Genomic DNA, 27,733 nt, shown 5'->3' on the forward strand with positions numbered 1-27,733 from the left:
ACTAATTTTTTTTTTGCCCATACACATGAGTATTGTCTAAAACATGTTGTCTTTGTAGTAGCCAGGCCCTGCCACCATTGTGCTTGGCTGAGTTCACAAATCTGTTGTAACCTGTAGCTTCCCTGTCACTTCTCTGGCTTTCTTTCATGGCAGTTATTAAAACCTGCCACTGCCATAGCTACTGCTGCTGCTAGAACATCCATAGCCACCTTGATTTTGTGGTTTGGCAAAATATTGGCCGCCGCCACCATAGGGGCCAGAGCCTCTGCCTCCAAAATTTCCTCCTTGTATGGGTCCAAAATTTGAAGATTGATTGTTGTAATTGCCAAAATCATTGTAGCTTCCACCACCTCCTAAATTGCTTCCATCATTACCAAATCCATTGTAACCATCCCTACTGCCACCATAACCACCACCATCACATTGGCTGCCACCAAAGCCACCATGACCACTGAAGTTTCCTGCATGACCAGAGTTGTCATTGCCACCAAAACCACCTCCACGACCACCACCAAAGTTTCCAGAACCACTTCGAGCTCTCAGGGTGGATGAAACGCTGGCCATCTCCTGCTTCGACAGGGTCTTCCTTACCTCACAGTTGTGACCATTCACAATGTGGTATTTCTGAATGACAGTGTTATCCACAGAGTCATGGTCATCAAAGGTCACAAAAGCAAAGCCCCTCTTCTTGCCACTGTCTCGGTCAGTCATGATCTCAGTCACCTCGATTTTCCCATACTGTTCAAAACAATCTCGGAAGTGATGCTCTTCAGTGTCTTCTTTAATGCCACCAATCACGGTTAGATGGGCACCTGGTCTTTAGAAATCTTCACTCAAGACAGCTCTCTTTGGTTCCATAACTCTTCCATCCACTTTGTGTGGCCTTGCATTCATGATGGCCGCATCCACCTCCTCCACAGTGGCATAGATGACGAACCCAAAGCCGCTGGAGTGCTTGGTTTTTGGGTCTATCGTTACAACACAGTCTGTGAGCATTCCCCACTGCTCAGAGTGGCTCCTCAGGCTCTCATCAGTTGTTTCAAAGCTCAGCCCTCCGATGAAGAGTTTCTGCAGCTGCTTGGGCTCTTTAGGAAACTCTGACTTAGACACAAGGGCAGTGGGAAGAGAGAATTTAAAGATGCTTCCTTGGCAGCATCTATGGGCAGAAAGCTATCGTTATTAAATAGGGCAAGATATAAAGGAATCTTAGTTGTTGAAAAGGTTAAGATGCTTTTAGGTATTTTTTTTTTTTTTTCCAGAGTGTCTTGGCTTTCCAAGCCTAAAATACTCTCATGGGCTCTTGAGCCAGATCCGAATGCCTTAAGGGCTGATTCTGAGGCCAGAGTGTTATTTAGGACATCTGCCATTCTATGAGTCTGCTGTGTCTCCCACTTCCCATGTTGGATCGTTCTCTCCCTTTTTGGTTCTATCAGTTAGTATTAGCAGACACTAGTCTTGTTTGTGTGATCCCTTTGATCTCTGCGAGTGAAATCCCAGTGGAAAGAACAGGGCCATCAAAGAAGGAGGTACCTTTCTCTGAAGGGAGGAGAGAACTTCCACTTTGACTATGACCCTGTCGGAATAAGATCGAAGTCGGCGAACCCAAAAGGCTTCCATAGCCTCGGCAACTCATGACTAGAGCCTAGGGAGATTACTGATGCCATAAACAAGAGTGTCAAATTGTTAAATCAACAATAGGAGTCACTGTGTACTTACGTCTCATGTGGAATCTGTCCTTAATGTGTTGTTCAATGTGAAGTAATGCTATAACTAGTACTGAAACAGTATTTTTACACCTTGTGTTTCTGTGTGGGTGCAAACTGATGAAATCTTTACTTAGTATATACTGAATTGATCTTCTGTATATAAAGATAATTGAAAATGAAAAAAAAAAACTTGGTGTTAAATTGGAAATTGCATAGAAAATTAATCAATTCTTAAAAAAATATCATATAGGATCTCTGTCCTTAATGTGCTGTACATTGTGATTTAATGCTATAACTAGTACTCCAACAGTATTTTTCACTTGGTGTTGCTATGTGAGGGCAAACTGTTGAAATCTTAATATATACTAAACTGATCTTCTGTATATAAAGAGAATTGAAAATGAATCTTGATGTGAATGGAAGGGGAGAGGGAGCGGGAAAGGGGAGGGTTGCGGGTGGGAGGAAAGTTATGGGTGGGGGGGAAGCCATTGTAATCCATAAGCTGTACTTTGGAAATTTATATTCATTAAATAAAAGCTTTAAAAAAATAAAAAAAAGGTTAAGATGCAAAAATATCCTAATAGCAATAAACATGCATAATGCCCAGGTTTTTAAAATTTATTTATTTGAGAGGTAGAGTTAGAGAGAGAAAGAGAGGGGGGGTCTTCTATTCACTGTATCATAAATAGAAATCAACTTTAAAATTTATTTACTTAAAAATAGATTAGGGACAGACATTTGGCTTAATGATTAAGCACTGGTTGGATGCCAGCATCCCATATTGGAGTTCCTGGGTTCAGATTCCAGCACCACTTCCAATTCCAGTTACGCTGGAAGGCAGCAGGTGGTGGCTCAAGTAGTTAGGTCCCTGCCACCTACATGGGAGACCTGAATTGAGTTTCTGGCTCCTAAGGCTTTGGCCTAGCCCAGCCCCAGCTATTGCAGGCATTTAGAGAGTGTCCCTGGATGGGAGATCTGTATCCTACTTTCCGCCCACACTTTATATCTTTATAAATTCCCAAAAGTGAAAGAAATGTATTTCCATAATTATTGCAAAGTTTGAGATGTGTCTTACAGTGGTTTTCTGGTAAGATTTCTGGAGTTGGTGTAAGTAACCTGATTATACAGCAAATAAGATAATTAAGTTAGCAAAGCAGGCAAAAATCTAAGAGAGAGAGAGAGAGAATGAGAGAAGGAGAGTATTTTCTGACTGCTGGTACAACTGGCAGGGCTGGGCCAGGCCAGGACAAAGCAAGAGCCTAGAACTCTGTACAGGTTTCCCATGTGGGTGTCAGGGCCCCAAATACTTGGGACCTACTACTCTGCTGCTTTCCCAGACACATTAGCAGGGAGCTAGCTTGGAACATAGTAGCTGGGACTGAAACCATTGCTCATGTGGAATGCCAGTGTCACAGCATCAGCTCAACTGGCCCCCCACCACTTTTTTTAAGGAATTATTTATTTATTTGAAAGGCAGAATTGCAGAGAGAAAAGGAGAGAGTGAGCAGCTTTTAATAAACAAACCTAATAATTCTATTGAGTATTAGAGGTTCATAAACGAAAGTAAGTATATAAATATAGAATATTTTTCATATTAAAAAAGTATTGCTTATTTGAAACACACACACACACACACATGCAGATACTCCATATGCTGGTTTATTCCCTTCTTACTTGGCAGTGGTTCGGGCTAGGCCAACCTGATTCTGGGAGCAGTAACTCTGGCTGTGCCAGGGATCCAAGTACTTGAGCTATACCAGCTGCCTACTATGGAAGCTGGAATTAGAAACAGAGCCAGGATTCAATCCCAGTGATTCTGATATGGTGTCTTCATCACTATGCCAAACACCTACCCCTAGAATACTTTTATTTATTTTATTCATTAATTTAATGGTTGGGTCAAGTTGATGAGAAACAAAGATTGAATTGCTAAGTCTAGGTTTTAGAAGTCATTCTAATTTATTCTGTGGGGTTAAGATTAGAAATTCTAATTTCCAGTGTCTGTGAACAAATGTCTTTTTTCTCATTCCAAGCTAGAAAAGAAAGCCTACCTTCAAAGGAGCTGACTTTGGCATAGGGCCACTGGTAGATTATGAATTATTGTGAATTTATAGTAATTTTTCAGCTTTTATTACTTCTGTGAGAGCATTAAAATGATTGAATAGGCAGAAATATGGGTGGCCGAGTCCTTGATTATTTTACAAGCAAAGCAAAATATGTTGTGTTCTCTTGTGCTTGTTGAATATATAAGTATAGAAAGAGGAGAAGAGAAATAGAGGAAGGTATGTCCTTTAGAATGCTGATTCTTTAATACCCTAGTAACAAGATCCTATTTATGTGGTATTGATCAGATAGTTGTCATCCTGAAATTTTGCTGGCTCTGTACTGTTGAATGCCAACTCTATATCCTGTAGCTACCTACCTACCTACCTACTGTCTTCCTGTCTTGAACCTCTCTTCTCAAAAAGCAGTTCTTTTTTTTTTTTCCAGATTAAAAGTTTATATTGGCCAGCGCCGCAGCTCACTTGGCTAATCCTCTGCCTGCACCCCAGGTTCTAGTCCTGGTTGGGGCACCAGATTCTGTCCTGGTTGCTCCTCTTCCAGTCCAGCTCTCTGCTGTGGCCCAGGAAGGCAGTGGAGGATGGCCCAAGTGCTTGGGCCCCTGCACCCGTGTGGGAGACCAGGAGGAAGCACCTGGTTCCTGGCTTCGGATCGGCACAGTGCGCTGGCCGTAGTGGCCATTTTGGGGGTGAACCAACGGAAAAAAGGAAGACCTTTCTCTCTGTCTCTCTCTAACTCTGCCTATCAAAAAAAAAAAAAAAGCTTATATTATTTTCCTGACATAGTAAAACCTGTGATGTAGCCTGTTTTTAGCTGACAAACTCAGTGGAAGTTTTTCGTCTGTAAAAACCCAGTGCCAAGTACATATGATAGAACTGACTACTATTTCAACCTAAGTGTCTTCTGAAATATGAGGCAAAATTGGATGTAGACGCAGAAATAATTTCCACGTCTTGGTTTCTACAACTGCAACTCTTCTTACATTTCAGGATTTCCAGCTCCATCTAGTCCTCTCTTCTGGCCTTAATTGTACCTCATTCCTTTGCAATATGCTGTCTCATTCCCTTGTGGTATGCTGCATATTTTTATATAGTAAAACTAATTATCCATATAGCAAATATTTAATTTCAGATGCAAGCATGCTATACAAAAATAGTGTCATGTATACATAAAAATATTTCTAATACATTCTGAAGCAAGTTAAAACCAGCCAAACACCCTCCCTTGTTTCATCTTCCTTTTACCAGAAACGATTAATTTTCTGCTAAGTTTTATTTCTTGTGTATGTGATTTTTTTATTTGAAGAAAAGGTAATTATTGCATTTTCTATGAAACCTACTGTTTCCTATTTGTTATTCGTAGTTGAAAACCAGAATATACTATTTCCTCTTTCTTTCATACCCAGAAAATCAAAGACTTGTTTATTCCTGAAACAACATACATTCTGCTTTTGACTTCCCAAGTATATGCTTTTAAAGCCATTAACAGTGAGTAAGATATAGTCTATCCTATTATTCTTGCATTTCATATTGCCCCTTCTCTTATTTGCTAAAATTTGTTCATAACCCCAAAACCAGTGTGGTTATTCACAGACATGCAGAGTGACAAAAAATTTTACTCACCTTGTGTGCACATTCCCAGCTGAGGTTGAACAAGGCCAGGCCTTCTTGTTTCAACTCTTGTGTACTGTAAACAAGTTTCTTCTTCTTCTTCTTCTTCTTCTTCTTCTTCTTCTTCTTCTTCTTCTTTTTTTTTTTGGACAGGCAGAGTGGACAGTGAGAGAGAGACAGAGAGAAAGGTCTTCCTTTTGCCGTTGGTTCACCCTCCAATGGCCGCCTCGGCTGGCACACTGCACTGATCCGAAGCCAGGAACCAGGTGCTTCCTCCTGGTCTCCCATGCGGGTGCAGGACCCAAGCACTTGGGCCATCCTCCACTGCCCTCCCGGGCCACAACAGAGAGCTGTACTGGAAGAAGAGCAACCGGGACAGAATCTGGTGCCCCAACTGGGTCTAGAACCGGGGTGCTGGCGCTGCAGGCGGAGGATTAGCCAAGTGAGCCGTGGTGCCGGCCTGATCATTCTTCTGCACATATCCACCCTTGCCAGCTTCCATCAGATACCAGACTGACAGGGACCACCTGATCCTAGGCTATAAACTTTAAACCATAGTCTAAAGTAAACCTTTTCCCTTCCTAAGTAGCCCCACTTGGGTGTCTTTAACTAACAAAAAGCAGTCTTTAAACAACCAACCAAACAAAAAAAAAAAAACATGTACAAGAGGGCTATGTATTGATGAGGTGATGAAATGTGACCTGGTGCTCATAGGACCCTGTATAAGGGGGTCTACAAAAAGTTCATGGAAAATGTGTGTATCTCAAATTTTTTTGCACCAAAGCCAACTTTTTTTTTTAAAAAAGATTTTATTGGTGCCAGCACTGTGGTGCAGTGGATTGACACCCTGGCCTTAAGTGCTGGCGTCCCACATGGGCACCGGTTCAAGATTCGGCTGCTCCACTTCCTGTCCAGCTCTCTATTGTGGCCTGGGAAAGCAGTGGAGGATGGCCCAGGTCTTTGGGCCCCTGCGCCCACGTGGGAGACCCGGAGGAAGCTCCTGACTCCTGGCTTTGGATCAGCACAGCTCTGGCAACTGTGGCCAGTTGGGGAGTGAACCATCGAATGGGAGATCTCTCTCTTTCTCTCTGCCTCTCTTCTTTCTGGGTAACTGATTTTCAAATAAATAAATAAATAAATCTTAAAAAAAAGAGTTTATTGTTATTTATTTGAAAGAGCAAGAGAGAGAGAGAGAGTGAGAGAGAGAGATTCCATCCACTGGTTCACTCCCCAAATGGTCTCAATGGCTGGAGTTGGGCCAAGCCAAACCTGGGATCCAGGACTACTTCCTGGTCTCTCAGATGGATGCAGGGCCCACACACTTGGGCTGTCCTCTGCTGCTCTCCCTGGCACATTAGCAGGGAACTGTTTTGGAAGTAGTACAATATGTTCATTTTAGTAAAAAAATAAAATTGATTATTTTAGTTTTTTTATCCACTTGAAAGAGCCAGAGAAAGAGAACAAACAATATCTTCTAGCTACTGATTGATTTTCTAAATGCCTTGAACATCTAGGGCTGGGCCAGATTGAAACCAGGAACCTGGAACTTAATCTTTTATCTCGCATGTATGACAGGAGCCAAGCACGTGGCCCATCAAGATGTATTAGCAGCTGAGTGAATTCAAGCTTCAGCTATGTTGTAGCATATATTAGTAATTCATACCTTTTTAGCCAAATATTCTAATTTTCAATATTATGAATACTCCTATGATTATTCATGTACAGGTTTTTGTTTGAACATGTTTCAAATTCTCTTCAGCATATACCTAGAAATTGAATTAACTTTTGATGAACTGCTAAATTATTTTCCACAGTAACTGCAACATTACATGTCCACTAACAATATATGAGACTTCCCATTTCTCCACATTTTTGCCAACATCTGTTGTGCTATACATTAGCTAGTGATTATGAAGTATTATCTCATTATAGGTTTGTCTTGCATTTCCCTAATGATTAACGGTGTTGAGCATCTTTTCTGTGCTTATTGGACAATGTATATTTTCTTTGGTGAGACATTAATTCAAATTCTGCTTATTTTTCAGTTGTGCATTTGTGTTTTTTATTGTTGAGTTGGAAGAGTTATTTTTACATCCGGGATAAAAGTCTCTTATTATACATATAATTGCAATTTTCTCTTTCTTCATCTTGTCGCTTCACTTTTGGTATTCCTTGAGGTACAAAGATTTTCGATTTTGATGAAGTTCAAATTATTGATTTTTTTCTTTTGTCAGTTGTACTTTTGAAGTCCTATCTAAGAAAATCAGAAAGATTTGCTGCTATGGGGCCAGCGCCATAGCTCACTTGGTTAATCCTCTGCCTGCGTCGCCGGCATCCCATATGGGCGCTGGGTTCTAGTCCCAGTTGCTCCTCTTCCAGTCCAGCTCTCTTCTGTGGCCCAGGAAGGCAGTGGAGGATAGCCCAAGTGCTTGGGCCCCTGCACCCGTGTGGGAGACCAAGAGGAAGGGCCTGACTCCTGGCTTTGGATCGGCACAGCACCGGCTGTGGCAGCCATTTGTGGTGTGAACCAATGGAAGGAAGACCTCTGTCTCTCTCACTGTCTAACTATCTGTCAAAAAAATAAAATAATTAAAAAAAAGATTTGCTGCTATGTTTTCTTCTTAGGGTTTTATCATTTTAGCTGTTACTTTTAAGTCTGTGAGTTAATTTTATTTTAAAGATTTGTTTATTTATTTGAAAGTCAGAGGTACACAGAGAGAGAAGGAGAGGCAGAGAGAGGTCTTCCATCCTCTGGTTCACCCCCCACTGGCTGCATCAGCCGGAGCTGCACCAATGTGAAGCCAGGAGCCAAGAGCTTCCTCCAGGTCTTCCCTACACTGGTGTGGGGGCCCAAAGACATGGGCCATCTTCTACTGCTTTCCCAGGTCATAGAAGAGAGCTAGATTGGAAGTGGAACAGCCAGGACTCTAACCGGCGTCCATATGGGATGCCGGCACTGCAGGTGCCGGCTTTACCCAATACGCCACAGCGCTGGCTCCTGTGAGTTAATTTTTGTATATGATATGTGGTAAAGATTCCAACTTCATTCTTTTGTTTGATATCAGTATTTTTTTTTAAAGATTTATTTATTTACTTGAGAGGCAGAGTTACAGAAAGAGGGAAAGATGGAGAGAGAGAGGTTTTCCATCTGTTGGTTCACTCCGCAAATGGCCACAATGGCCGGAGCTGGGCCTATCTGAAGCTAGAAGCCAGGAGCTTCTTTTGGGTTTCCCACGTGGGTGGAAGGGCCCAAGCATTGGCTTTCCTAGGCCATCAGCATGGAGCTGGATTGGAAACAGAGCAGCTGGGACTCAAACCAGCACCCATACAGGTTGTCAACGCCACAGGCAGATGCTTAACCTACTACCCCCACAGCTCTGGCCCCTGATACCAGTATTATATCCACTCTCTCAGTGTCCTTTCTTGAAAAGACTGTTCTTTCTCTCTTTTTTAATAAAGATACATTTTATTTATTTGAAAGGCAGAGTTACAGAGAGAGAGGAAGAGACAGAGAGAGAGAGTCTTCCATCTGCTGGTTCACTGCCCAAATGGGCATGATGGCCAGGGCTTGGGCTTTGCCAGGAGGAAGCCAGGATCCAGAGAGCCTCCTCTGGGTCTCCCACGTTGGTGCAGGGACCCAAATACTTGGGACATCTTCTGCTACTTTCCCAGGCACATTGTTAGCAGGGAGCCAAATTGGAAGTGGAACAGTTGGAAGTCAACCAGCACCCATGTGAGACGCCTGCACTGCAGGCAGTGGCTTTACCCTCTACACCACAGTGCCAGCCCTGTTCTTTCTTTTAGCACTGCACAGCATACATGTGAAAAATCAGTTGATTATTTTTGTGAGATTTATTTCTGAACTGTTGATTTTATTTCAGTGATCAGTGTGTCAGTCTTTATCTCTGGCCCAAACTTCCTTGATTACTGTTGTTATTTTGAAAATAATTTTTAAAAATTTTTAACTGACACATAGGAATTAAACGTATTTAGAGTGGGCTTTAGCCCTAGTAGTTAAGGGTAAGAGGTCAGAGACCTGTGTTCAAGTCCCACCTCCTGACTCCAGCTTCCTACTAATGTAGGCCATGGGAGGCAGCAATGATGGCTGAAATAGTTGGGTTCCTAGCACACATGTGGGATGACCTGGATTTCATTCCTGGCTCCTGGCTCTGGGCTTTGCGGGCATTTGAGGAGTGAACCAGTGGTTAGGGGAGTGCTTTCTCTCTCTATCTAAGTAAATAGTTTTTTAGTTTTATATGTTTATAGAGTACTGTGTAATATTTTGATACATGTATACATTAAGGTTATCTCCTCAAATGTTTATCATTTTTATGGTAAAAACATTCAAAATCCTTTTTGTTTTTCTGTTTTTTTTTTTAAGAACATTCAATACATTATCGTTATCTATAGTCTCCCTACTATTTAATAGAATACTAGAACTTCTTATTGCTCTCTAACTTAGTACTCATTAAATAACTTTTTCCCATGACCTCCTACTCTCCCCACTCTCTGGTAATCACTATTATACACTCAACTTCTATAAGAATATTTTAGAATATATATATAAATATTTTATAAGAATATTTTTCGTGTGAGAGTGAGATACTTATCTTCCTATGCTTGGTTTATTTCTGGTAACATAATGGCCTCCAGTTCCAGCCATGCTGTTGGAAATGACAAGATTTCATCCACTTTTTAAAAAGTACTTAGAGGCTGGCATTGTGACATAGCAGGTTAAACTGCTTCCTGCAGTGCTGGCATCCTATATGGGCCCCAATTAGCGTCCCAGCTGCTCTGCTTCTGATCCAGCTCCCTACTAATGGCCTGGAAAAGCAGCAGAAGATGGAAGTACCTGGGCCCGTTCCACGCATGTGGGAGACCTGAATGAAGCTCCTGGCTTTGGCCTGACCCAGACCTGGCCATTTGGTGTGAACCAGAGGATGGAAGATTCTCTTTCTCTCTCTCTCCCTCTCTTTCTGTCACTCTGTCTCTCCCTCTGTAACTTTGTCTTTCGAATAAACAAATTAAAAAAAATTTTTTTTAATTTATTTGAAAGGCAGAGTTTCACAGAAAGAGGAGAGGCAGAGAGAGAGAGACAGAGATCTTCCATCAGCTGGTTCATTCTCCAATTGGCCGCAACAGCCAGAGCTGCGCCAATTCAAAGCCAGAAGCCAGGAGCTTCTTCCGGGTCTCCCATGTGGGTGCAGGTGCCCAAGGACTTGGGGTCATCTTCTGCTGCTTTCCCAGGCCATAGCAGAGAGCTGGATCAGAAGTGGAGCTGCCGGGATACGAACTGATGCCCATACAGGATGCTGGCACTGCAGGCAGCAGCTTTACCCACTATGCCACTGTGCTGGCTCCCAAATAAACAAATCTTTAAAAAACAAAAATTATTTATTTGAGAGACATAAAGAGAGTACTCCCATCAGCTGGTTCACTCCCCAAATGTCTGCAGTGGCTGAGGCTGGGTTGGAGTCAAAGCCAGGAGCTAAGAGTGCAAACTAGGTCTCCCTATTGGGTGGCAGGAACCCAATTACTTGAGCATTTACCACAGCCTTCCAGGATCTGCACTGGCAGGAAGCTGAAGTCAGGAGCTAGAATCAGAAATCAACCTGGGCTTTCTAATGCGGGTATTGTAACCACTAGGCTGGTTTGTCATTTTTTATGTCTGAATAATGTTCCGTTATGTATATGTTTCATGTTTTCCCTATCCATTCATTAGTTGATGGACACTTAGGTTGTTTCCTGGGTATGGTTGTTGTGAACAGTGCTACAATAAATAGAGGAGTACAGATGTCTACTCGAACCTTTGCTGTATAATAAGTAATAAGTTTTAAAGTGGCAAAGTGTGAGCTCACCCACTGTGTTCTTGTTTTTTATGATTGTTACAGCTATTTTGGATCCCTTGCATTTCTAAGTGAATTTTAGGCTTGATTTTCCATAGCTACCAAAAAGACAGCTGGTATTTTGATAGACAATTGGGAAGTATTGCCATCTTGACAATGTCTTTTTTTTTTTTGGACAGGCAGAGTTAGTGAGAGAGAGAGAGACAGAAAGGTCTTCCTTCCATTGGTTCACCCCCCAAATGGCCGCTATGGCCGGTTTGCTGTGCCAATCTGAAGCCAGGAGCCAGGAGCTTCCTCCTGGTCTCCCATGCGGGTGCAGGGCCCAAGCACTTGGGCCATCCTCCACTGCCTTCCTGGGCCAGACCAGAGAGCTGGACTGGAAGAGGAGCAACTGGGACAGAATCCAGCGCCCCAACTGGGACTAGGACCCGGGGTACCGGCACCGCAGGTGGAGGATTAGCCAAGTGAGCCGCGGTGCCGGCTGATAATAGTCTTTTAATTCATGAACATAACATGTCTTTCCACCTATTTAGGTTCACTAATTTCTTTCAGCAATGTTTTATATTTTTGGTGTAGAAGTCTGATGCTTCTTTTGTTAAATTTACTTTTAATTATTTTCCAGGGTAACTTACTAACCAAAGCATCTACATGTTTTATATATATTAATTATCAGAAATAATTTTTTAAAATTTCAACTCTGGTAAAATACACATGACAGGCCGGCGCCGCAGCTCACTAGGCTAATCCTCCGCCTTGCGGCGCCGGCACTCCGGGTTCTAGTCCCGGTCGGGGCACCGATCCTGTCCCGGTTGCCCCTCTTCCAGGCCAGCTCTCTGTTGTGGCCAGGGAGTGCAGTGGAGGATGGCCCAAGTGCTTGGGCCCTGCACCCCATGGGAGACCAGGAGAAGCACCTGGCTCCTGCCATCGGATCGGCGCAGTGCGCCGGCCGCAGCGCGCCTACCGCGGCGGCCATTGGAGGGTGAACCAACGGCAAAAGGAAGACCTTTCTCTCTGTCTCTCTCTCTACTGTCCACTCTGCCTGTCAGAATTTAAAAAAAAAAAAGAAAAGAAAAAAAAATACACATGACATAAAATTTACCATCTTAACCATTTTCAATTCATATTGTTGTACGGTTAATATCCAGAAGTCTTTCCATCTTCAAGTACTGAAACTGTACTCATTGACCAGCAAACCATCCTTGCCCTCTTCTCCCAAGACCTGGGCATCACCCACTTACTTTTTGTGTGTACGAATTTGACCACTGTGCTTTTGTCATGTAAATGGTATCATACAATGGTTGTTTTGTGATTTGATTCATTTCACTTAGCATAATGTGTCCAAAGTTTTATCCATGTTGTAGCATGTGTGAGAATTTTCTTCCTTTTGCGGCTGGTGTTGTGGCACAGCAGGTTGAACTGCGAAGTGTAATGCTGGCATCCCTTATCGGAGTGTTGTTTCAAGTCTTGGCTATTCTGCTTTCTATCTGCTTCCTACTAATGTGCCTGCAAAGGCAGTGTAAGATGGCCCAAGTACTTGGGCCTCTGCCTGCTCATGTGGAAGTCTAGAATGGAGTTTCTGGCTCCTGGTTTCAACCTGGCTCAGTCCTGGCTATTAAGGCCAATTGGGGAGTAAACCAGCAGATGGCAGATATCTCCCTCTCCCCTCTCCCTCTCTCTCCTTCCCACTCCCCCACTTCCCCCTCCTCCCTATTCTTCTTTTCTCCCTCTCCCTTTGGTACTCTGCCTTTCAAGTAAATGAATAAATAAATAAATCTTTTTTAAAAGATTTTTCTTGATGCCAGTGTTGTGGTGTAGGAGGTAAAACTGCTACCTCTGGCACTGGTATCCTACATGGGTGGCAGTTAAGTCCTGGTTGCCTGGGCCTCTGCACCCATGTGGGAGGCCTGGACAAAACTTTGGGCTCCTGTGTTCTGCTTGGCCCAGCCCTGGGTGTTAGGGCCATTTGGGGAAGTGAATCAGTAGATGAAAGATCTCTCTAAGAAAAAAGATAAATGCAAAAATAAAATTGATAAATAAATCAATCTTTAAAAAAATTTTCTTTCTTTTGAAGGCTGTATAATATTTCATTGCATGTGAATTTTGTTTTTCCATTTATGTTTTTCTTAGATCTTCCATCTACTGGTTTAATCCCCAATTTTCTTTTATTTATTTGAGAGGCAGAGTTACAGGGAAAGAGAGAGAGAGAGACAGACAGACAGACAGAGAGAAGTCTTCCATCTGCTGGTTCACTCCCCAAATGATTGCAATGGCTGGAGCTGAGCTGATCAGAAGCCATGAGCCAGGAGCCTTTTCCTGGTCTCCCATGTAGGTGCAGGGACCCAAGCACTTGTGCCATCTTCCACTGCTTTTCCAGGTGCATTAGCAGGGAGCTGGATCGGAAGTGCAGCAGCCAGGACTTGAATTGGTACCCATATGGGATGCTAGCACTGCAGTTTGGGGCTTTAACCCACTGCACCTCAGCGCTGGACCCTGAACTCATCATTTTTAAAATCAGGATATCATTCCTGTGATAACCAACCCACCCCTGGCCTCATAAGCGAGTGCAGGGGCCCCAGGACCTGGGCCATCCTCCGCTGACTTCCCAGGCCAAAGCAGAGAGCTAGATTGGAAGTAGAGCAGTCGGTCTCGAACTGGTGTCCATATGGGATGCCAGCACTGCAGGCTGCAGCTTTACCTGCTATGCCTCAGTGCTAGCCCTGTGAATATTTCAAATCTAAGATCCAATTTCCTCTCCAGTCCCATCTATCCCATCCCCAAGAAATAACCATCATTAAGATTTTCTTAGGAAACTTTCCAGAGATTTTCTATACATAGATCATTATATTCAGAGACAACTTCTTTTTCTCTCTTCTTCTGTAGCACAAACTGAGTTTTGGTATATAAATTGTTAAACAACTTGCTTTGTTTTTTATAGTATCTAAATCGGGGAGAAAATACCAGTAAGCATCTTAAATTTCTAAATGTATTTTTGGGCTTATTGTTTAATTTATGATAACATAAAAATAATATTTTTTTAAAAAGCTGGGTGTGCATTATATATATAATAATCCAAAGAATGTGTTCAATGTTCTTTAACTCAAAAGATGAAGCAATAAGTTTGGGACTAATGAAAGAGATAGTATTTGACCTGAGCTTTATGTGGCAGGTACGATAAAGACAAAGAGATTCTGGGAGTTTTCCAGAAAATGATCTTCATTGGCATAACTGAACTATGTTTCACAGGATTACATAGTTTTACTTCCTTCCTCTTTTTCAAATTCTAATTTGTAAACTCAAAAGTTTTTGAGAAATATTTGTGACTTTCAGCCATTATAAGAACTACTTTCCCTTTTTTTTTTTTTAAATTTTTTTTATTTTTGACAGGCAGAGTGGACAGTGAGAGACAGAGAGAAAGGTCTTCCTTCTGCCGTTCGTTCACCCTCCAATGGCCGCCGCGGTAGGCGCGCTGCGGCCGGCGCACCGTGCTGTTCCGATGGCAGGAGCCAGGTGCTTCTCCTGGTCTCCCATGGGGTGCAGGGCCCAAGCACTTGGGCCATCCTCCACTGCACTCCCTGGCCACAGCAGAGAGCTGGCCTGGAAGAGGGGCAACCGGGACAGGATCGGTGCCCCGACCGGGACTAGAACCCGGAGTGCCGGCGCCGCAAGGCGGAGGATTAGCCTAGTGAGCTGCGGCGCCGGCCAAGAACTACTTTCAGTAATACCAATATTCTAATCATGTCAATCTGGTTGTTTTTAAAATAAATCTTCCCTGAGTATTTGTCTGTTGTTTAAAAAGAAAACAGCATTGTTTTATGCTATTCTGTGTCAGAAATGATAACACCTTTTGTGTTTTTTAATTATACAATGCTGAGATATATTTAATGGTCCTAAGTATGGCTGATTTTTCATATGACTTTTTTCTGTAGGAATATTCTGTAGGAATGTATAAATTTCCTAGGACTGCTATAACCAATGACCACAACTAAGGTAGCAAAAAATAACAGAAATGTATTTTCTCACAGTTTTAGAGGCCACAAGCCATAATGTTGGCTGGGTTGATTTCTTTTTGGAAGCTCTGAGGGAGAATTTTCGCCGTGTTCTAATTTCTGATGGGTGCCAGCAGTTAATGGTGTTTCTTGCTTCTGTCTTCACATAGCCTTCACCTCTGTCTGTAATCTTCCTCTGCCTTTGACTTTTAAGAACTTAGGACCCACACTATCCAGGATATTCTCATCACAAGATCCTTAATGGCTGGGTGAGGCTCTCGTGCCTAGGGCAATAGCAAGGGCTAAAGCATTTCTCAGTAGGGTTGCTTCTGGCGTTTAGAGTCAGATCTTCATTGGTTACTATCCTCACCCTGTCTTTTATGACCTTGTCTAAATATGATCAGAGTCGGCAAACCTGGAAGGCTTCCATAGCCTTGGCAACTCATGACGACAGCCTAGGGTGGTTACTGGCACCATAAACTAGAGTGTCAATTTGTTGGGTCAACAACAGGAGTCGCTGTGCACTTGCTCCTCATGTGGGATCTCTGTCCTTAATGTGCTGTACATTGTGATTTAATGCTATAACTAGTACTCCAACAGTATGTTTCACTTTGTGCTTCTATGTGGGTGCAAGCTGTTGAAATCTTTACTTAATATATACTAAATTGATCTTCTGTATATAAAGAGAATTGAAAATGAATGGAAGGGGAGAGGGAGCGGGAGAGGGGAGGGTTGCGCGTGGGAGGGAAGTTATGGGAGGGGGAAGCCATTGTAATCCATGAGCTGTACATTGGAAATTTATATTCATTAAATAAAAGTTAAAAAAAAAAAAGAGTCAGATCTTAGTTGTACCAGTTAGTCTCAAGTCAATCATTGAAAGATTTTAAAGTCTGTAGTCTACATTCATTAAATGTCAGTATTCCTCCTACCCATGTCATTTTGAAGTTAAAAAAAAAATCCTCATATGTTTCCCAATGCCTCTCCTAGCAGAAGAAAGAACACTTGTCTTGAGAAAGGAAGAATATTTATAATACTTACATTTCCCCAATTCTTCATGCTAATGGAAAGCATAATTCTAAACAAAAAGCTAGAAAAAGACAGACCCAAAATTTTTATGCCATTTTAAAATTGTCTTTTATTTATAGGAGTTCTAAAATACCTGGATTACTTTAAAATATCAAAATAATGAAACACATAAAATGCTTATTGCTCACGTTCTCCATCTTAGTCTCAATTTTACTCATCTTTAAAATGAGTTATATATATTATTCCACTTAGAGTCAAGGATTTTTAGAATTATTATGTGTTGCCATTTTTTTTTAAAAAAAGATTTATTTATTTGAAAGGCAGAGTTATAGAGACAGAAGGAGAGAGAGATCAAGATCTTCCATCCACTGGTTCGCTCCCCCAAATGGCGGCATTGGCCAGGGATGAGCCAGGCTGAAGTCAGGAGCCAGGAGCTACTTCCAGGTCTCCCATATTGGTGCAGGGGCACAAGGAATTGGGCCATCTTTTGTTGTTTTTCTAGGAGCATTAGCAGGGAGCTGGCTTGGAAGTGGAGCAGCAGGGACTCAATCGGTACCCATATGGGATGCCAGCACTGCAGGTGGCAGCTTAATCCACTGTGCTACATTGCTGGCCATATGTGTGTGTGTGTATAAACATTTATTATTTGTTTAAAAGGCAGAGTTGTAGACAGACAAGGAGAGACAAAGAGAGAGATCTTCCATCTGCTTATTCACTCCCCCGACTGCTGTAACGGCCAGAGGTAGGCCACGCTGAAGCAAAGAGCCAGGAGCTTCATCTGGGTCTTCTGTGTGGGTACAAGGGCCCAAGGACTTGTACCATCTTCTGCTTTTCCAGCACATTAACAGGGAGCTGAATTGGAAGTAGAGCAGCCAGGACTTGAACTGGTGCCTGTATGGGATACCTGCATTACAGGCAGCAGCTTAACCCGCTACACCACAATGGCTTCTTCTGCCATTGTTTTTATATTTTGAGAGTACATGTGTACTCTAAAAATTATAGTTATCATAATTACTTTCCCCATGTTTGCTAATAAGAAATATGCCTGCCTAATTAGAGCGTTTTTATCACTATGAGATCAAATTAATTTAACTATGTTCTGTGATAAAATTTCACTAAAGCAAAGACACTCTGACATATGTAAGGCTATGGAGCCTCATTACATATAAGTTTTATTTTCAAGAAGTTTTTTTCTAATGTTGAAAATAACTTTATTTCATAATAGTCAGCTAGGAACTTAATTGCTAAAGAAGACCCAAGTTAAGAGCTTCTGGTTTCTTTGTAGACTGGAAACTGATTATTCTTTCTAATCTGAGATTCATACTTTAGAGTAATACCAACAAAAATTTGAGCATGATAATTTCCCTGGAATAGTCAGCATCTCACTTTTCCATCACTAATAAATATTAATCAGGTTTCCATTAAACCTGAGTTAAAGCTCAAAAATAAGTAAAATACAGATAAAGGATAATATCTGCATCTGTCCCTGTATTACAAATCAGCACAAAGGCCAAAATACAGTTATTGAGTCAAGTGTTCTATTTCTGAAGCATTTACTTGGCCTGCATTCAACTATAATCTAATTAAATTTCCTTTCTTTTCTGAACTAGTCAGGGTTCACTTGCCAGGAAGAAAATTCAACCTAGCTAGTTTTTGTAAGAAAGGACAGTGGGACTGGCACTGTGATGTAGCAGGTAAAGCCGCTGTCTGTAGTGCTGGCATCCCATATGGGCGGTGGTTCTAGTCCCAGCTGCTCCGCTTCTGATCCAACTCTCTGCTATGGCCTGGGAAAGCAGTGCAGGATGGCGCAAGTGCTTGGACCCCTGAAACCTGCATGGGAAACCCAGAGGAGGCTCCTGGCTCCTGGCTTCTGGCTTCGGATCAGCTCAGGTCTGGCCTTCACAGTCATCTGGGGAGTGAACCAATGCATGGAAAGACCTCTGTCTCTCTGTCTCTGTCTGTCTGTCTGTCTCTCTCTCTCTCTCTCTCTCTCTCTCTCTGCCTCTCTGTAATTCTGTCTTTCAAATAAATAAATCTTAAAAAAAAAAAAAAAAGGAAAAGACAGCAAAAACAATAATTGGATAGTAGGGGATCTGTGTTGTGGCCTAGTAAATAAAGCCACTGCCTGTGATGCCAGAATCCCATATGAGAGCTGATTGGAGTCTCAGCTGCTCTGCTTCCAGTCCAGCTCCCTTAGGCCTGGGAAAGGCAGCAGAAAATGGCCTAAGTGTTTGAGCACCTGCCACCTACGTGGGAGACTCAAATGAAGTGCCTAACTCCTGGCTTCAGCCTAGTCCAGTACTGGCTGTTGCAGCCATCTGGGGGAGTGAACCAAGGGATGGAAGATCTCTCCCTCTGTCTTTCCCTCTTTCTCTATAATGCTGACTTTAAAATAAATAAATAAATAAATAAATCTTTACTTAAAAAAAAAAAAAGAAGTGCAGTAGCTGGGACTTGAACCAGGTACTTGGTTATGGGGTCTGAGTGACTGACCCATGGGACAACTTAACCATTGTGCCAAACACCCACCCTCTATTTTTAATTTTTTTAATCATTTAACTTTTCTAGTTAGGATAACTAAATTCCAAAGCCAGAAGTTCCGTTTCTGTGATTTATCCCATAAATATGTGTGTGTGTGTGTGTTTACATACATATTTTTGAAAAGATGAAATGATTAGGGGCTGGCACTGTGGTGCAGTGAGTTAAAGCCCAAGCCTGCAATGCTGGCATCCCATATGGGCACTGGTTTGAGTCCTGGCTGCTCCGCTTCCGATCCAGCTCCCTCTCCTCAAATAGCCACAATACTTAGAGCTGGGTGGGTCCGAAACCAGAAGCCAGGAGCTTCATCCAGGTCTCCCTTGTGGGTACAGAAGCCCAAGAACTTGGGTCATCGTCTGCTCCTTTCCCAGGTGCTTTAGCAGGGAGCTAGATAAGAAGTGAAGCAGCCAGGACTGGAACTGGTACCCTTATGGATGATGGAGTTGCAGGTGGAGGCTTAACCAGCTACCTCACAATGCCATCCCCATCAAGGTATACTGTTCAGTGTTTTTAAAAAGGAAGATATAACTATTTACTCAAAAATGCTGTGGGTTAAGCCACTGGCTGTTCTGCTTCAGATAGCAGCTCCTTGCTAATATGCTGGGAATGTCCCAAGTACTTGGGTCTCTGCCACCCATGTAGGAAACCTGGATGGAGTTCCAGGCTCCTGGCCTTGACCTGGCCTAACTCCAGCTGTTGCAGCCATTTGGGAAGTGAACCAGCATATGGAAGATTGATCTCTCTCTCTCTCTCTCTGCCATTCAAATAAATCTTTTTTTAAAAAACTGCTTTTGGCCAGCGCCGCAGCTCACTAGGCTAATCCTCCGCCTTGCGACGCCGGCACTCCGGGTTCTAGTCCCGGTTGGGGCACCGATCCTGTCCCGGTTGCCCCTCTTCCAGGCCAGCTCTCTGCTGTGGCCAGGGAGTGCAGTGGAGGATGGCCCAAGTGCTTGGGCCCTGCACCCCATGGGAGACCAGGATAAGCACCTGGCTCCTGCCATCGGATCAGCGCAGTGCACCGGCCGCAGCGGCCATTGGAGGGTGAACCAACGGAAAAAAGGAAGTCCTTTCTCTCTGTCTCTCTCTCTACTGTCCACTCTGCCTGTCAAAAATAAAAAAAAAATAAAAATAAAAAACTGCTTCTGTATACATGAAGAAATTCTAAAAGAATATATAAGAAAGTACCAACAGTACTTACTTCATATGAATGAGTGTATATATGGGGCAATGTGGGTTGATAGGAGCTAGACTTGTAAAGAAGACTTCACTGAATAGCTTGAACATCCATGTCAATGTATCTCCTGTTCAGAAAATTTTAAAAGATGTTTAAATTTCAGAATAACTTGAGTGCTAGACCTGATTTTGTAACTAAGTAGGATTCTGTACCAGAGAGTAGTATTTAGCATTAGGAAGGTTCAGTAGTAGGTAGTAAGGTGAAGAGCTTGAAAGAATTTTATTATGCTTGAAAGAAAAAGTGTGATCCCATAAGTAGATGGAGTATACCTTGTAAAGGCTTAAAATAGTATTTTCGACCGTGACCAACTAATGAGTCACCAATATGTCCCTCCAGCACTATTGTAGTAAGTTATATTTCCAGTGTAATTTTTTTAAAAGATCTATTTATTTGAGAGGCAGAGTTGGAGAGAGATGGCAAGACAGAGAGAGAGGTCTTCCATCCTCTGGTTCACTCCCCAAATGACTACAGTGGCTGGAACTGAACTGATCCAAAGCCAGGAGTCAGGAGCTTTTTTCGGATCTCCCATTTGGGTGCAGGGCCCCAAGCACTTGGGATATATTCCACTGCTTTCCCAGGCCATTAGCAGAGAGAGCTGAAATGGAAGAAAAGCAGCCAGGACACAAACCAGCACCCATATGGAATACTGGTGCTGCAGGCAGGCGCTTTACCTATCACACCGTGGTGCTGGCCCCTGTTCACTTTTGATCCAGCTCCCTGCAGTGGAAAGCAGTGCAAGATGGCTCAAGTACTTGGGCACCTGCACCCACATGGGAGGCCATAGTGAAGTTCCTAGCGCCTGGCTTCAGTGTAGGTAAGCCCTGGCCATTGTGGCCATTTTGGGAGTGAACCAGCAGATGGAAGATAGTGCTGTCTCTACCTCTACCTCTCCTTCTGTATCTCTTACTTTCAAATAAATAAATAAATCTTTTTAAAAAATGGCATGGGCTTCAAGATTGTTGCATGAGGGTAATCTTATCTTTTGATTCCATTTTCCATAAACTTTTGTGAATCCTTAGTATTTTAAAAAAAATGTATTGGGGGACAGCATTGTGGTTTGGCGGGTGCCACCGTCTGCAAAACTGGCAACCAGTGTGGGCGCCAGTTCTTGTTTCGGTTGCTGATCTAGCTGATCTAGCTCCCTGAAAATGTTCCTGGGAAGGCAGGGAAGGATGGCCCTAATGCTTGGCCCCCTGTCACCCACGAGTCGGAGGAAGCTCCTGGCTCCTGGCTTGGGTCTGGCCCAGACCTAGCCATTGTGGCCATTTGGGGAGTGAACCAGTATATGGAAGATCTCTTTCTCTGTCTTTCCCTCTCTAATTGCCTTTTTTTTAAAAGAATTTTTTTTTTAAGATTTATTTATTTATTTGAAAGTCAGAGTTATACAGAGAGAGGTGTTCCATCCACTGGTTCATTCCCCAGTTGGCCTCAACGGCCGGAGCTGCACTGATCCAAAGTCAGAAGCCGGGAGCTTCTTCCAGGTCTCCCACATGGGTACAGGGGCCCAAGGACTTGGGCCATCTTCTGCTGCTTTCCCAGACCATAGCAGAGAGCTGGATCGGAAGTGGAGCAGCTGGGATTTGAACCGGCGCCCACATGAGATGCCAGCACTGCAGGTGGCGGCTTTACCCGCTACACCACAGCACCACCAGCCCCTCTAATTGCCTTTTAAATAAATCTTTTATTTAGGCAGAGAGAGAGAGAGAGAGAGAGAGAGAATATCTTTCTGGTTTACTTCCCAAATGACCACAAAGATTGGGGCTGGGCCAAGCCAAAGCCCAGAGCTAGAAGCTCTGTCCAGGTCTCCCACTTGGATGACAGGAGCCTCATGTGTGTGGGCCATCTTTTGCTGCCTTTCCAAGCATGATAGCTGGGGACCTGGATCGGAAGCAGAGTAGCCAGGACTCAAACTGACATTCTGATATGGGATGCCAAAGTTGCAGGCAGTGACTTAACCTGCTATGCCACAACACTGGTCCCAGTATTTTCAAAATAAAACTTATCTTTGAAAAAGGTGAGAATCTTCCTCTTAGATCATTTTTCAAATTGTGATAAAATACACTTAAACATAAAATATGCCATCTTAACCATTTTTAAGTGTTCAGTTCAGTAGTTTAAAATACATTTGCATTGTGGTACAGCTAATCTCCAGAACTCTTTTTGTCTTCCAAAACTGAAACTCCATAACCCTAGCCCCCTACCTCCAACCTCTGGCAAATGCCGTTCTGCTTTCTGTCTTTTATGAATGGGCTGCTCTAAGCACCTCATACCTTATAGTATTTGTGGTTTTGTTACTCTTATACTATTTCGTAAATTATTTTCTTTACCTTTATCTCAGATTTCAAAGTTAAGAAAAAATAGAAAAACATAATTAAGGGTTGGGAGCAAAGAATAAGATAATTACAGAAATAAAAGACAGTGTTGATTAAGAAATTGAAGTCATGGTACATGGGATTTCTATAACTTGACCTGCAGAAGAAATTAGAATATAATTAAACTAAGCTGGCGCCGTGGCTGAACAGGCTAATCCTCCACTTTGTGGCGCCGGCACACTGGGTTCTAGTCCCGGTTGGGGCGCCGGATTCTATCCCGGTTGCCCCTCTTCTAGGCCAGCTCTCTGCTATGGCCCAGGAAGGCAGTGAGGATGGCCCAGATGCTTGGGCCCTGCACTCGCATGGGAGACCAGGAGAAGCACCTGGCTCCTGGCTTCGGATCGGCAAGATGTGCTAGCCGCAGCAGCCATTGGAGGGTAAACCAACGGCAAAAAGGAAGACCTTTCTCTCTGTCTCTCTCTCTCTCTCTCTCTCTCACTGTCCACTCTGCCTCTAAAAAAAAAAAAAAAAAAGGGGGAGGGGGCAGCAGAGAGACAGACAGAGGTCTTCCATCCACTGGTTCCCCCCAAACTACCACAATGGCCAGAGCTGAGCCAATTTGAAACCAGGAACGAGGAGTTTCTTCCAGGTCTCTCACATGGGTGCAGGGGCCCAAGTACTTGGGCCATCCTCCACTGCTTTCCCAGGCACATTAGCAGGGAGCTGGATTGGAAGTGGAGCAGCCGGGACATGAACCAGGACCAGTGTGGGATGCCAGAGCTGCAGGTGATGGCTTTACCTGCTATGCCACAGCACTGGCCCCAGAGGTACATTTCAAGTTATAGTTTAACATTTACACACCATACATAAGATAAATAAATGTTCTTTTGGTGAGTATTACATATGTTACCCACAAAACAACTGGAATGCTGTTTAAATAAACAAATATGACTAATTTTTCAGTTGTCAAAAATTCATTCTGTAGCTAATAGCACATTTCTGGATACTACTTTATAGACTCTTGTTTGGTTGTTGATATGTGTGATTATGAGAAAAACATGGTCGGAACTAAAAAAAGGAAAAAAAGAACTATTCTGAGTTGTTCCTACATGTCGTATTTTTAGAGAATTGAAAATCATATATATTCACATGACAGTGTATAAGGTGTTACATGGGTATTAGCAGATTATATTCATGTATTGGTCAGCTCTTGTTAGTAATGGTTCATCAGGAAGCCACCACTAGACTCAGTGGCATTAACAGCAAGCATTTATTCTCAGAATCATGAGACCATAAATTAGCAGTAGTTTGGCTAAGGTAGGCTAGACTCTGCTTCGAGGTTTTAGGGTCAGTTTAATTCTTCTCCCTCAGGGACTCTGGATCAAGGAGCAAGATCTACTCAGGGCAAGTCCCTGTTAAAGTGGGTTACCTGTTCACAAGGAGTGTAAACCAACTACCCAAGCATATTTTACATTTCTGCTCATTTTGTATTTGTCCACTTCCAGTTGGCCTGATCAAGTCACAAAACCGAGTTCAAAGTCAAGAAGCAGGGAGCTACACTCTAGCTGCCATGAGGTCTTGGCAAGAATGTGGATGTGTTTATAGAGAAGTGAGAATTTTAAGAAACAAAAGGTTGCCTTCTAAATTTCATACACATGCATGCACACATGTGTACACAATATTCAAAAAGTTCATGGAAAATGAACTGCCTGGATTTCAGAATTTATACACACATGCGCGCGCACACACACACACAGAGAAAATAAATACATAGCTGCAGGTTCTAGATTATGTATCTTTGTTTTAGCCATATTTTTAGTACCACCACTTTTTTGTGTATGTTATAAATTGTTTACTCCTTTTCAAGTACATATATGTATATATGTATAGATGTATGTGTACATAAAACTAGACATTCAGAATGTATCCACAACGATATAAATCAGAAATATTTCTGACTCTGCTAGCTTTTACTACAAATGTTTTAGCTATGGAATTTTTTTTATTGTTTTTGTTGTATTTTGTTTTCAAACCAAGATAGAGTTGAACTAAAATTAGAACTTCCTGCCTATGTCAGATTTTTCTTCCCTGCTTCTTAGCAGGACATGTGGGTAACTCTGAGACAGATTTGCAAACAGGATTATACACAGGGAAAAAGAAGAAAGCAAAAGGGAAGAAATGGTAATAGAGAGAGATTAAGGATAGCTAATTTCTGTGTTGGAGAATGATAAAGTAACAGCAAGATGATTTGAAATGTGCCTTGACCTCATCTGTACCCCAGGTATTCTTCTGTCACTTTTCTTTCCTGCCCTCATTGTCTAAGGACTTACTTGTAGGAACTGAGTAAATACTTACGGAAATTTTGGTGAAAATAATGAATGATGTGGTGGAGACACAATTCTTTTTATCTTTTCACAGATTAGATGTGCATTTCAGTAGAAACGTTTTTTTGAAAATTAGCAAACATGTTATAATAGGTGCTTTAGTGATGAGGGAACAAGGTAGGAACTGTAGAAACAATGAATTAAGAATTTTAGAAATGTTTTAAGGATGGTGTTCTGAGCAGTGAGAATTCCATAAAGCTGTGTCCAATTTATGCTCATGGCATATGTCCCTCCACCATCTCTCTTAATTCCCCAGCTTTTCTCTTCCTACCCTAGATGCATCTCTTAACTGTGGCCTGGTAAGTGTTGCTAGCTAGTGCCTCTGCTGCCAAAAACTTAGAAACAGCAAGAGAGTGTACAGCCTACTCATTTGCCTGCTTTGTTTAGTATTTTCTCTTGGCAACAGAACTGGATATCTTGAAGTACTAAATATAACTGAAAAGCCAAGTGTATACATTTGTGGAATACAATAGAGACTACATACTGTAGTCTTTTGTCATTATAATAAATCCCCAGACTCATTACAAGGAAACCTGCTTTTGTTAAATAGAAGGGTAACCATGAATGCATTTCAGCCACACACAACAGTGCAGTTAAATCTTCAGAACATATTACTGAACACACACACACACACACAAGCAAAACACAAAAATTCATTTATATAAAATTTAGAAAGAGGCAGAACTAAGGATATAGAGATTGAATACTATCAAGCAAAGTTAAGGAAATGATTACCACAAAAATCAGGATTGTGGTTGTTTCTGGGGCGGAGGAGGCTGTTGTCACCAGGAAGGAGCAGGTAGGAGGCTTTCTGGATCCTGCTGTTCTGTTTGTTTACCTGGGTGGTAGCTATATGAGTTCTTACTTCATAGTCGTTCTCTAAATGGTGTACATCTTCAGTATAAACATCTGTGTATATGTCGGTTATAGTTTTTAGTTTAAAAAAAGCTTACCTATAGGAAGGCTAGAGCAAGGGGGAAAGCTAAGAAAAAACTAACAGGAATTTAATTTTTAAAAAAGCTGGTAATTTTTCTCAAAATGTCCTGATTAAAGAGGGAGCAGAAATTACTGTTATAGTTAACAGAACATGATGGGTAGATGGGAGTTATCTACACAATTGATTCATATTTTGTTGTCCAATCAGTAAATGATTAGAAGGTATGAATTTCATTTTTTTTTTAAGATTTATATATTTGAAAGGCAGAGCTACAGAGAGTCAGAGAGAGAGAGAGAGAGAGAGAGAGAGAGAGAGAGAATATGAATCTTCCATCTGTTGGTTCAATCCCCAAATGGCAAATGGCTGCAATGGCCAGAGCAGGGCTGATCCGAAGCTAGGAGCCAGGTCTCCCACACGGGATCAGGGCCTAAGGACTTGGGCCATCTTCCACTGCTTTCTCAGGCCATAGCAGGGAGCTGGATTGGAAGTGAAGCATCTGGGACTCAAACCAGCGCCCTTATGGGATGCATACAGTGGCTTTACCCACTATGCCACAGTGCCACTTTTATAGTTAAATTATTTCATGTTTATATTCTGAGAACAATGGTCTTCATTATGAATTCTTGATTTGGAAGTATCATTTGTAGACTACTTTGGAAAATTGATTGGGGGTCTTTGAAATGTACTCTTTGTTTTCATTCTATATTGTGAGTTTTATGAATTTTCTAAACTGTGAATTTTATGTTTATTTTGTTTTCAATAATGAATATTACAGCAATTTGATTTTCATTTCCCTAGTGTTAACTCTAGTTCAAATTGAGTAATGTATTTTCTTAGATGTGTTTTTACACTTCTTAATATTTTATTCTAATCAAATACAAGTAACTTTTAATTCATTCTTTAATAAAAAGCAAAATGCTGAGATTCAGTCTCTTCTAATCATAAATCAGCTGTTTTAATAAATACATTCCAAAGAAATTAAAATTATAAATACTTATGAACCCAAATACTCAGAAAGATAGGCATTGAATGTTTTTTCTAACCCTTTTTAAAAATTTGTTGAACTTCAGGCTTAAAGTCTGTTCTGCAGTTTTCCACTCTTCCGCTTACGATTCAGCCATAAAATGCCTTGACTCAATTAGCAAAGTATGGGCTGGTTTTATTTATTATTAAAACCTAACCCAAATGATTAATGAGACAAGTTAAGTACAAACTAGTCTTTAATATCCAATATTAAATTCTTGCTTGAAAAACAAAAATAAGAAATCTGACCCCTCTTAAAGGATGTTAAACATAATCTGATTATGATACTGTATAACTGCCATCTAAACATATTAATTAAAATAAATCAACTTGTTTATTCCTTATGAAAATATTTATTTAAAGCATTGAGTTGAATAATATTTTTTAGTTACAAAAACAGTTTTTAGTAATCTGGATTATTTTGCTAAGGAATTTACTTAACTTTGATAGCATTAGTTGTTTTGACTTTAAATGTTTTTCTCTGCTCTTATAAAAAGTACATTGCTTTTAAACACACACACACAAACACACAGAACTAATCCCTAATTTGCCTTTCTAACAGAGTGGTAAAAGGTTAAGGAGTTGACATAACTAGCTGTTATATTTAAGCTTCGCTTTGCTGCTTGCTGCACATGTAACAATGTTGTTCTTTCTTTGACACAGACCCAGACAAAGGCTGAGTGTAGCAAGGAAGCAGACAGCACGCCTCCAGTAGTAGCCCCCGCCTGGCTCCAGGATTTGTAAACAGAAACATCCCAGGCTCCTGTGAGGCAGACAGCTTTTCCCTGTCTCTTCTGCATTCAGGATGTGCCTGCTTGTCCAAGCCCAGCCATTGCACACAGGCCTCCATAATAGTGTGTTTACGTTTGGCTGAGAATTTAACTGAGAAAAAAACTAATAGGGAAGGAAAAGAGTTTATTAGAGCTAGGGGAGTTAGATATTTCAAGTATACCCAAATATAACATATATGACATTAAAAAAGAGTTTTCAAAAGAAACAATAAAGATTAGGATTTTTTTTGGTTCAAAGTCTCTTGTATTAGCTACATATGTGAATACACATATTGAAAT

General features: G+C 41.8%; 1 protein-coding gene and 1 pseudogene across 2 annotated transcripts in view; one reads left to right on the plus strand and one right to left on the minus strand.

Annotated features, from left to right (window-relative positions):
- BMPR2 (bone morphogenetic protein receptor type 2) overlaps nt 1–27,733 on the plus strand; it is a 177,472-nt gene that overhangs the window by 95,638 nt on the left and 54,101 nt on the right. The gene's annotated exons all lie outside the window — the stretch shown is intronic.
- LOC133756063 (heterogeneous nuclear ribonucleoprotein A1-like) lies at nt 157–27,463 on the minus strand (annotated as a pseudogene).

This window comes from Lepus europaeus, chromosome 1, assembly GCF_033115175.1.
Source record: "Lepus europaeus isolate LE1 chromosome 1, mLepTim1.pri, whole genome shotgun sequence".
Lineage (NCBI taxonomy): Eukaryota > Metazoa > Chordata > Mammalia > Lagomorpha > Leporidae > Lepus > Lepus europaeus.